This window comes from Protopterus annectens, chromosome 17.part0 (genome assembly GCF_019279795.1).
Source record: "Protopterus annectens isolate FY-2018-M chromosome 17.part0, PAN1.0, whole genome shotgun sequence".
NCBI lineage: Eukaryota > Metazoa > Chordata > Ceratodontiformes > Protopteridae > Protopterus > Protopterus annectens.
Genome location: NC_056751.1, coordinates 526,566,180 through 526,576,037, shown reverse-complemented (window position 1 = coordinate 526,576,037; position 9,858 = coordinate 526,566,180).

Sequence of the window (9,858 nt, the reverse complement as noted above, 5' to 3'; positions counted from 1 at the left end):
ACTTTTTTAATTATTCCGCTTACAAACTTAGAAAGTTGATAGAATAACATGTTTTGCATTAGCATGATGTATATTAAGTCTGAAAGTCAAATGTCTGCCATTATTTTTGGACTTCATTCCTCAGTGATTTGCCATAAAACTAAAATTTTATAAGAAAGGGAACAAAAATGAAGCATAAATCTGGATATTCTGTGAAAATCTGGACAGTTGAGAGCTATGTGCAGCATCCTCCTTGGAAATAAAAAACAATGCTACTCAGCGCTAGGTTTATATATACCTGAGACACATAATCAGAGAGCTCAATCGTGTCTCTCTTCATACATTCCATGGAGGTACAGCTCAAATCATTAACACCTACATGTACTATGACAGAGTCATACTGGTACTTGCTGTTCAAGGACTTGAGTGAAAACATGATCTGGTGATTCCTGGCACCAGACAAGCAAATGACCATCAGTCTTTCCTTGCTCAGTCTGATAAGAGGAACATGATTAGAATATTTGTTTGGATAATAAGGGAAGTAAATAGTGTGAGAAGAAATAGCCAGGGGATTGTTATGGCTAGGCTTCTATAGGCCCTAGGGCCGATAGCCTAGTACCAACCTATGAACCTATGAACCTATAAATGTTTGTCTTTTGGGCTTATCATCTAAGACTTTAACACTCCTAGTGCTATGTCAAGTGGTAGACTTTGTAGTCTAAGAGTATTGCTGAAAGTGTTTAATGTTTGTTTTACATTTTGGAGATTTTTGTTGTTTAGGCAAGCTGGTTCTTATGAACCTCAGTATATGATGGATTATTTGTTCACTGAGAGTTCGGGTGAGTTGTATTATGCGGTGTGCTCCAATGATCCTGATCTCTTGGTCATCTATGTGTGAGATTTTGCCTCTAAGAACATTATATAAGTACATTTCTTACATGCAACATTATGCTGTTTAGGTAACAGTAACATGTGATCGTGTTTACTTCTATGTATTAGTTGTTACTATCATCTTTTTCATCTTTTTTCATTTAGGTTTCTACAGGTCAGCTGTAGATTAGTTTACTTCTATGTATTTTTCATTATATATGTATATTATCCCCCTACCCGTCTCTCTCTTTTTTTTCCCCCCTCTCCCCCCCCCCTTTTTTTGACCTAGTTTTAGTGTGTTACAGTTTTAGATTTTATAATCACACTTTAGTATTGTATATATTATATGATTAGGAATTACATCTTTGTTTTGTAACAGACTTGTTCTGTAGCACCTTTGTTTCAAACTATATTCTAACTATATTGAATATACATTCTGGTTTTGTATTGAAAATTTTACCAAAAAACATTTTCTGGTAATATATTTAGTAACCTAGTAGTTGATAGGGTTTTAATTAGAATGAGACATGATTTTACATTGCAGTATGTTATAGTACTAGAATAATGTAGATGAAATGTTAAACATTAAATATTAAATATTGAATATATACTCTTTATTTAGTATATTATTTAATTATTTATACATGTTTATTTACATTTTTGTGAGATAAGTAAAAATATAAGCATTCTTATTCTATGTATTATATACTTCTTTGCTGCTGTTAGTTGTGGAAGTAGAAATGTTTTGGTGCTTTTTACTTGGCGGGTTTTTAATTGAATAATTGTTAGTTAATTGATTTTCTTAATGAAACATACTTGTGACGTGAGAGTATAAAAATGTTAATGGAATTTAGTTTGTTTGTCTGAGGAAGTTGCTCAAACTTGACACCTGTATTTATTTATTAAACTCGAGTCTTGTCTTCAAGCGGTGCGTTGGACCTGGTTCTTTGATTTCCTTAACATGTGATCGTCAGACAGAATGAGACAATTCCTGCATTGTTTCAAGTAGTAGTATTACTAAGGTGGGGTGAGAAGGGCAACTGCTCTGGGCGCTAACTGTTGGGGAGAGGTGATCAGCCGATCTCTAATTTAATACCGGCTTTTAAAAGCCAGTAATACATTTGTGGTCAGACATGAGTGTTGTAGTGCCCAGTGTGTGGTCCAAACTGACGCAACTGCTTATTACATTGCAGCAAGCAATTTTCTACAGACTAAAAGTATATAAAAAAAAACCCAACTTTTTTTATCAAAACGTGAGCACTGCTACCCTCTCTGCAGGCAGGGTATATTTTTTTGTTTGTTTAACTAAACCATGAGTGTGTGCTGCTCTGTACAAGCAGGTTATAAACTCTAGCAAGCAGTTTTGTGCTGTTTACAAGAAGAAGAAATCATTGTTATTTTTACATTTTTTTAAGTAAACGTGGCAGGATCAGCAGCAGGGCACAGAAATATGACCTGAATGGCCAGGTAGAAGAGACGGTAGGTGTGTTGTGCCTCTGGCTACCTGATTGGTCTGTCAGTAGAAGGAATGTTCATAAATTTTTTCTTTTTGTGCTGCAGCTCAGTGTGTCTTAATTGCACTTCGTGCAGATTACTGCAGCCATATAATTAGAACATTGAAGCCCAGTTGATTCAGCAAGGATTCTTATAGAGAAAAACCTCTTGCACAAACAACCCGCTATACAGTGAATCCAAGGGCAGCAGTACATGTTTTTCCTTTCCTTTTTTTCTCAGAAAATTCTGTTTGTAATGCTTGAAGGATACCAAAATCAGTGCAGCTCTTATTTCACTGCTCAGGACTTACCATGCCATTCAAAATCTTGATTGAAAGACCCTGATCAACCACAGCTCAACACAAGTTATAGTAGAGTAGCAAAAGGAGGAAAACAGTCAGAAAAGCTATAAACTTAAAACACATGAAACTCTGTAACTAGATCCTGCAGCTACTGTGAAAATGAACTAAAAGTCATGGATTACAGGTGAGCTATGATTACACTGAACTGTAAAACATTAGGGAAGCCAGTAGCTACAGTATGTATCCACAGAAGGAAACAGAGGCTATGTAGCAAAGTTGCTGGGGGAAGCAGTAAAATAATGTTATCAGGTACTGGCAAGGATAGCAGCAGATGTAACAGGCAGATGGCAGTTTTGATGGGAAATTATATTAGGCAGTGTTTAGCAGAATTAGTAAAGAAACTCAAGATATGAAAAGCTAAAGGCAACACAGAACTTGCAGGAAGACACGATTCTCCATCTATTGTGAATTGGGATTGATATATATATTCCATCCTTCTGGAAAATCTCATATATCATTCCCCTCCACAAAGGCGACCCCTCTACTGACCTCTCCAACTTTCGCGCCATTGCGATCCTATCACCTTTATCTAAGATCCTAGAAAGATATATCCACCTCCAACTCCCTACCCACATACTAACCAACAACCTACTATTTAAAACCCAACATGGATTCAGACCATAGCACAAACACTGCCCTAATTAACTTTTCCAGTACCATAACCTCATACAGAAACCAAGGGAAGCTGGTTTCCGCCACCTTCCTAGACCTATCTAAGGCATTTGACACAGTTTCTCTTAACAAACTCCTTACCTGCCTCTTCGAACTTAACTTTGATAACTCCACCCTACACTGGTTCAACAGTTACCTAAGCAACCGCTCACAATCTGTCAAATGGGCCAACTCACTACCCCCCCCCCAACTCCCCATCACATGCGGGATCCCTCAATGCTCAATTTTAGGCCCCCTTCTCTTTAACATAGTTACAAACAATTTCCACCTAGCAAGCACTAAATCTGATATTGTTCAGTATGTGGACGACACATCCCTAATCTGATCAGCACCCAACATCCATCTACTACAAAGTAAAGCCCAAGAATCCTTCACTGAGATAGAGAACTGGCTATATAACTACTAACTGATACTAAACCCAAAAAAACACAGCTAATGCTATTCTACCCCACTAGACACTTTGACACCACCTTCACCATCCTCTCAGCCAATAGCACCCTAGCACCCTCATCACCCTAGTAGCTGCGGTTAAACTATTAGGTGTCACTATTGATCAGCAACTTAAATACAATAAACACATATCCCAAACTATCTCTAAAGTCCATAAAAAGCTAGAATGCCTGTATCATAGCAAACAGTTCCTAACTCCCAAGTCTAGAACTACCATAGCTAGCACTCATCTCTTATCAACATTACTCTACGCCTTCCCAGTTCTAACCAACATCAATAAATCCAACCTGAACAAACTCTCCACTTGCTACAACAAAATAGCTAGGTTCGCTGCCAATGCTAAATTACACTGCCACCACTGTCATTCCCTACTATGCTTCCACCAGCTCATCATAGCTCACCAAATTCTATACCAACCAAAGAGAACCCCTGCCCTAACTGGCATAGTAAACTTCCACAACTCCAACAGGGAACTACGATCAAGTAACAAATCCCTGATTTAAGTCAATCCATGCAAGAACAGCTCTGGAGAAGCCCTATTCTCCCATGAGGTTGAAAAAGCATGGAACACCCTCCCACCTGACCTCAGGATACAAAATCGTGCAACCACATTTAAGGACCTCCTTAAATTCCACCTCTATGCTAACCCTCTTTGCAACTGCAAAGACCCCCCCCCCCCGAATCCTCACTGCACCATAGGCAGGCTACTCCCTGAAGCCTCTGCACCATAGCCAGGCTACTTCCTGAAGTCTCCAATGCTTACATTCTACTACCACCTATGTGCATTGTACATTTTGTAAATATTGTAAATATGTACCAACTTCTGGGTACCTCGTGTTCCCATATTATACTACTGTTGGAAGACTTGTGATCTCATGACTGTACTATGAGTTTGTTTTTGCATTTAACTGTTTTCTGCCTCATATGTTAGCATTTTACCACTTGTTATCCAACTACTATTATTGCAGTCTACTGTCAGTCTTCATTAACCTATGTATTTCACCTTGTAACTTTTTGGAGCTTTTCTCCCTAGAACTCCGCTCAAAATGGACACCTGTTGTCCAGTCAGATTTATCCTGGTAAAACAAATGTTAAATAAAATAAATAAATAACTTTTTTCCTCACACAGCTCTCTCACTGCTCTGAATGTGAATGGCAAGTCCTGGTGCATCGAGTCCAAGGCTGTATTCTAGCAAGACAGTGAAAAAAAAACTGGGAGACTACAACCCTACAACCCCACAAGCTTTAGTCTTATAGTATTATATCCCATTTTATGTAGGTATGCATATATGTAACTAAGAAGTAGTTCACAAACACATAAAACATGTAGAGCAGAAAGTGACTTGCACTACATACAATATTCTGCATTGGTGAAAACAGACTCAAGGTATGATATATGCTCTAAAGGAATGCTTTGACCAAATAGCATTTCAAAAAATGCCCCCCCCAAAAAAAAAAAAAAAAAAAACTCTGTAGCAGCAATGTCCCTATAAGTAGTCCTTATTAAACCCCTGAACCATTCCCTGCAAATAATGCATTTATGGCTCTCCCTGAGCTAACTGCATATGATCAAGCAATGCATACACAATGGGTCTATTTTTGTTACAGCAAAAATAATAAGGGCAGCAGAAGTTCTTCCAAGTCTTTAACCTTACAGAAAATAAATAAACATGACATCAGTCTTTTGCATTAAGCATACATCCCTTATAACATGAAAGCACTATATAATATTCATAGAAAAGACAATTTTAAAGATGGCTCCCTTATTTACTCTGTTCCGCCGTCTCCATATTGAGGCTAAGCTGCGCTTACAAAGCCGTAACCAAGTCCCTTTAGTGACATAAGCTGAGTCACAGTAACAGAAAAAAAGTGTTCTAAAAACACTTTTTAGGAAAATACAGCTTTAGTGAAAATGGGAAAATAAAACAAAAATATAAAGAAATGGCTTTTGATGGAGATGTGGAGCTAGTGGTCATGCTGTCCCAAAAGAAAACAATTTTGAAGCCAAGGAAAATTCCAGCATAAATAAAGAAGCTCAAATACACTGCATTCATTTTTTTCTTTTTCACGTTCTTCTCTTTTGTGTTGGTTGCTATGATAATTAAAAGAACTGGCCTAATGAATTCTTTTTCAGCAACAAGACAATTATATTATGAACACTGGAGACTGGGGAACACTATGCTATATATCTGTGAAGGTAGGATGCTAGATTCTAGATGATGATGTTGATGCTGCTTCATTTGCATGGACCACAGGTAAATTATAGTTATTAATTTATCTGTGGTCAGTACTTCTGTATTAAGAGCTATCCAGGTAACTTAGATATCAGGTCCATAGTTTATTTTTCCTGTATACATTCTGTCTGTTTTATTGACTTTTACTTCATTTGCCTGCATCTGTCAACCTCTGTATATTTTATACTGTAATTGCTTGATTTTCTTTAGTATTGAAGTAAAGTTAATTTATTAACCTTTATTTATTTCCTTGTCTAGTCACCCTTTCAGTTACAACCCATTTACCATAAGAGTACAAACATAAATCAATAATTTATTTGCAAATCATGTTCCATTTGCATATTGGAAAGTATACAGGCAGTACAGAGATGATCTTTGCAAACAAGATGTCCTATCAAAATATTTGTAGATGATACAGAGATGAACTTTGCAAACAAGAAGTCCAGTCAAGTATATACATATGCTATTTTACATAGCATTTTTATACAAAAAATTTTGTTTATGACTGAGAAAATGGGATATATAAAACATGATTATACAACAGAGTTTGCATGCACATATCTTCTTCTTCTTCTTCTTCTTCTTGTTCTTTCAGCTGCTCCCGTTAGGGGTCGCCACAGCAGATCAACTGTTTCCATTTCTTCCTGTCCTCTGGACAAGAAATGTTGTTTATGACTGAGAAAATGGGATATATAAAACATGATTATACAACAGAGTTTGCATGCACATATCTTCTTCTTCTTCTTCTTCTTCTTGTTCTTTCAGCTGCTCCGTAGGGGTGCCACAGCAGATCAACTGTTTCCATTTCTTCCTGTCCTCTGCATCTTGCTCTGTCACACCAACCACCTGCATGTCCTCTCTCACCACATCCATAAAGCTTATCTTAGGCCTCCCTCTTTTCCTGTTACCTGGCAGCTTCGTCCTTAGCATCTTTTTCCCAATATACTCTGCATCCCTCCTCAGCACATGTCCAAACCAATGTAATCTTGCCTCTCTGGCTTTGTCTCCAAACCTTCCAACCTGGGCTGACCCTCTAATATACTTATTCCTAATCCTGTCCATCCTCGTCACACCCAGTGCAAATCTTAACATCTTCAACTCTGCCATGTCAAGCTTTGACTCCTGCCTTTTTGTCAATACCACTGTCTCCAACCCGTATGATAGCTGGTCTCACTACCCTCGTGTAGACCTTCCCTTTCACTCTTACTGGTACTCGTCTGTCACAAATCACTCCTGACACTCTTCTCCACCCACTCCATCCTGCCTGTACTCTCTTCTTCACCTCTCTTCCACACTCATCATTACTCTGAACTGTTGATCCCAAGTACTTAAACTCATCCACTTTCCCCACCTCTACTCCCTGCATCCTCACCATTCCTCTATCTTCCCTCTCATTCACACACATATATTCTGTATTAGTCCTGCTGACCTTCATTCCTCTTCTCTTTAGAGCATATCTCCACCTCTCCAGGGTCTCCTCCACCTGTTCCCTACTCTCACTACAGATCACAATGTCATCTGCAAACATCATAGTCCATGCACATATGTAACAGAGGTATAAAATGTCTTCTTTCAGGTGATATCCATCAAGTACAAGACTTGAAAACAAGTACATTTAGCATTATTCTATAAATGTTCATGGAGTGATGCTGTGAATGATTCCAACGCCATATTGTGTTTTACCTCATTGTAGAGGTGATTGCATACACCAGGTCTTAGTCTTGAATCAGCTTTTTTATTTGTTATAGTTTTGAATTTTAGGCATCTTAGAATGGGAAAATCACTACAGTTTTTTTCTTAGGAAATAACTTTTGAGTTCTGATAGACACTAATCATTTTAGTTGAGGACAGCAACCGAGCTGAAAAATTTTATATATTACAGCAATATGGAACATTGTGCTCTGCCTGTAATAAGTAAACACTTAAAGACCTCACAATGATGCATGCTAAAGCAGCTAAAGTACAGTTGTGTACACTTACCATAAATGTAGATGTTCAAGAGTATTCACTGTTGCAGTCATCACCTGTGGGTTATCTCTGCTGTGGTAGCCCTCGCCCAGATTCAATACCAGATTCAATGTTTTTCTGCATTGGCTGCTCCTGCTTGGAGACTGACATCAGGTCGTGAGTGCTATAAAGCAAGGCAGCCGATGCCATTACATCAGTTTTTCTTGCCCTAACCAGTCAGGAGCCCCAGGAAATATGATAAGGGAGACCTGGTGGGAAAAAGCCACCATAAAAAGCTTATGTCTCCCTAAGCATAGAGGATATAAGGGGGAAGGAGGGAGGGAAGCCAGGACTGCAACAGTGAATACACTCAAACATCTACATTTATGGTAAGTGTACACAACTGTACTATGTTCTTCGTGTTTCACTGTTGCAGTCATCACCTGTGGGAGGATTCCCAAAGCTGAGGATAGGGGTGGTAGGATTAGTAATAGACCTAGGCCTGGGTCAGCATGCCCTGCAGAACTGCATTGGCAAATCCAGGCCTAGCTTTAGAGAAAGGAGGAAGATGGTAATGCTTAGTAAAGGTATGGACAGTAGTCCAGGTGGCAGCTTCCAAGATGTCCCTGGTGGGGACTTCTATCATGAATGCTGTGGAAGTGGAGGCTGTCCTAGTGGAATGGGTATGAATAGACTTGTGGATGGTTTCCCATGAAATCTGTAGCAGAAATGGATCCAGTGTGATATCTATTTGGAGATGGTTTGCTTGGAAATGGGTTTCCCCTCTGCCCCTGGGGCAAAGCTGACCAGCAGTTGGTCTATTTTCCTGAAGGCTTTAGTATGGTCTAGGTAGTATCTGAGCTGTCTGTGCAAGTCTAATGAGTGCATAATTCTTTCCCCTTTGTTTTGAGGGTTAGGGAAGAAGGTGGGTAGATGTATGGCCTGGGTGATTGTCACATTAGATATCACCTTGGGCATAAAGGAGAGGTTAGTCCTCGGGGAGACCCTGTCTACATAGAAAATGATGAAGGGCTCAATAGCCATCAATGCCTGAACTTCTGAAACCCTTCTGGCTGAGGTGATAGCTAGCAGGAAAGCAGTCTTCCAGGAGAGGTATTTTAATTCTGCTGAAGCAGCAGGTTCAAAGGGTGGTAAGGTTAGTTTTTCCAAAACATAATTCAGGTCCCAGGCTTGCATGGGTGGCCTTCTGGGAGGTCTGATATTCAAAGCCCTTCTGAGGAACTGTTTAGTAAAAGGATGTGAGAACAGGGACGGATCTGTATTGAAATGAACTGAAATGGGTGAGGCGTGGATTTTAATAGAAGAGAAGGAGAGGCCAGAATTTAGTAACTCTGCTAGATAGTCCAGGATAAGAGGGATGGAAGGATGTGAGAAACTGCCCCCTCTAGACTGCTTCCAAGAACAGAATCTTTTCCATTTTTCTGCATAAGATTTTCTGGTTCTGGGCCTTCTGGCCTATGTGATAATGTCTAGGACCTGTTTGCTTAACAGGGGCCCATTGTTTGCTTTTAGGGTATAAGCCATGCTGTCATTTTGAAAGTCTGCAAGTCCGGGTGCAGCATCCCCCCCCACCTGAGTCCAGAGGTCTGAGATGAGGGGGAAGCTGCCTGGGAGGCTGTGATGTCAGGCTGCACACTAAGGGGTACCAATGCTGCCTGTGCCAATCTGGACAAATGAGGATGGCTTTTGGCCTCTCCTCCATTATCTTGATCAGTACGTTGGGGATAAGAGGCAAAGCAGGGAATGAGTACACAAAGTGGGAGTTCCAGAGGAAGGTCAAGGGATACACCTTCCACGCTAGGTAGTGATACTCCCTGGTACAGAATTTTT